The 2,514-nt window shown below is 28.0% G+C and overlaps 1 long non-coding RNA gene across 1 annotated transcript in view; it reads left to right on the top strand.

The window, feature by feature from the left end:
* Positions 1-2,066, top strand: part of LOC106459501 — a 13,157-nt gene extending 11,091 nt beyond the window's left edge. The window contains exons 4-5 of the long non-coding RNA XR_001290838.2: positions 336-379; positions 1,895-2,066. This is a non-coding gene — a long non-coding RNA (uncharacterized LOC106459501). The remainder of the gene's footprint in view (positions 1-335; positions 380-1,894) is intronic.
* The last annotated feature ends 448 nt before the right edge of the window (positions 2,067-2,514 follow it).

The raw sequence follows: 2,514 nt of genomic DNA on the forward strand, positions 1-2,514 counted from the left end.
TCATTATTTGAAAGTCATTGCACTGTAGTTCAAAGTAGGGCTAGAATGTTTATGACAAATCAGTAAATTGAAACTCTTTGTCTTCTATTATATTTTGAAATATTTGAAGTATAAACTGACTTAAATCAGAATTGTTCATTTAGTTGGTTAATTCTTGTCTTCTGAATAAATGTTTTTTTACATGCCTTTTTTTTTTCTGTTCATTAATTATTTCTTTTAAGGCTGTCACTTCTGAATATTTGTTTAATATATATGTTTAGAATAGTGTGCAATTTTTCATATTTTCAAGCATCTCAAAGTTCACATCAGTAATGGAATTCTAATAATTTGTACAGGAAACTACAGTAAAGCATATGTAGAAGATACTGCAGAAACTAAGGTTAGTGTGAGATAAGTTGCATCTTCAGAGATAGGAATAATTCAGCAAGTTACCAAAGGTTTGATAAGATTATTGCATGTTAGAACAGGTTATATTGTGTTCTTTTTTTACTTGTATGAGCTACAACTGAGGTTGTAAATTACACCAAAGCATTTTATTACATTCACCAAAAGATTTGACCTAAGCTGTTTCTACTTAAGTGTTTTTGTTTGATCTCTTTCTACTACTCATCCCACCAAATATTTAAAGCTAATAATCAAACAGATAAAAAAAGAAAAATAAGACAAGATAGATAATCTTTTTATGATTTGATATTTCATAGTTTTATTTGTATAGCACAATTATGATTTACTGAAATGAGATCACACAATTTTACTTTTTATTTATTTTTTATTATCTGATATTTCGTGTTAGATGCTGTTTTTGTAATATAGGAATTGATTTTCAGATTTTCCCTTTAACTTAAAATAAACCTGTTTTGAATTTAGCCAAGCCTAATGTGAGCCTTATACCTCAGCTTTACACTCAAAAAGTGTTAGGACTCAACACTACTGTTCTGTTTTTCTTAAGTTAGTATCAGTTAAAGTATACCCTTTATACATGATTGTACAGAAAAAGTTTCTCGAGTCATAATCTGTTCTTTAACAAAAAAAATGAATGTTTATCAACTTTGTTACTAAGTTACATGTTTCATTAAAACTAATTAGTTAGTAATGTATAGAAACTTGAATATATTCAAACTTTTGGAAATAATATAGTTAGTTCACAGTGTTCATACTCTGTGATCTAATGGAGGTTAAATTCATAATGGTAACAGTGAAAAGGTGTGATTATTCAATTTTCTCTAAAGCACAGTGCTTAGATAACTTAAGCTATTGGATGGAAATTATATGATTTGCAAGAGCCTTCCACAATGTCAACTAACTTTTTGTAATTAATATATCAGCAGTTTCTCTTTACTGTTACATGGTGACCTGTGGGAGTATACCTCTGATCTCTTGTCTCACAAAGGAGACTTTGCATAAATATTTGCATTATTATTTATATAAATGACCAACAGCACCGTACACTGGCCAAGAGAATCGTAGTTACTCCTGCACTTTACCCACACTTGGTTGAATTTCTTCACTTTGACATTCAGAGCACTGAGCATAAATCACATTGCACTGAATGTGAAGTTTTACTTAATAAAATATTCTTGCTTATTGTTTAGGTTTAGTTAGATATATTATTTTTGGTCTTTTTTTTTTTGAAAACATAAGGAGAGTATGTGATTTAAAAAAATTAGAAATAGACAAAATTTACATTTTATGGAATGATAAAAAGATTTTAGAGATTTTTAGAATATTGAACTAAAACATAAAATTAAAGAATTTAAATATGGAACAAATTTAAGTATTTTAATTATTTCTTATAAAACCATTTCTAATGAAAATTTCCAAAGATTTTAAAGCTAATAATGCATTAAAACTAAATAAATTAAAATTAAGGTACTTTATTTTCTGAAACTGCTAGTTGTGGGAGGACCGGTAACAATATCCCCAGATTATTTTTGGTCATGTGGAGAGTCTTCACCTGAGGGTAGGTAAGGCTCCTCATATAAGAGTGAATTCAGCAATGCTGGTTCTTGTAGATGCTCGTTGTTGTTGCATCTTCTTCTGTACGTTATTAATATTTGGTCGACATAATGAAAATATGATGTACATATACATTTGAACTTAGACTTAAAAGTTCTATGAAAACATTTAACAATTTCAATTAACAATTACATTTTTACTATTTGTTATAGACAGGTGAAACCAAATGTATCAATTGTTACACACTGTCTATTATATGTAGTCTGTTAGAACAGCAGCATACATAGTGTACACACATTGTCTAAAACTTAAATTGTTGTAAATAATACCTAACCCATGATGCTTGGATTCTTACACTGTGTATCAAAAACAAGTGTCATTATAAAATATAGGAGTTTTAGAAATTTAAAATAATTATACATTATTATCAAGTATATTTTATTAGTTATTGGTATTCTGGAGACTTGATAAACACAAGAAACTAATATTTTGTGTACGTTCGAGGTAGAATTAGTGTGTGTGTGTGTGTGTATATATATATATATATATATATATATA

The sequence above is a fragment of the Limulus polyphemus genome, unplaced genomic scaffold, assembly GCF_000517525.1.
Source record: "Limulus polyphemus unplaced genomic scaffold, Limulus_polyphemus-2.1.2 Scaffold618, whole genome shotgun sequence".
Classification (NCBI taxonomy): domain Eukaryota; kingdom Metazoa; phylum Arthropoda; class Merostomata; order Xiphosura; family Limulidae; genus Limulus; species Limulus polyphemus.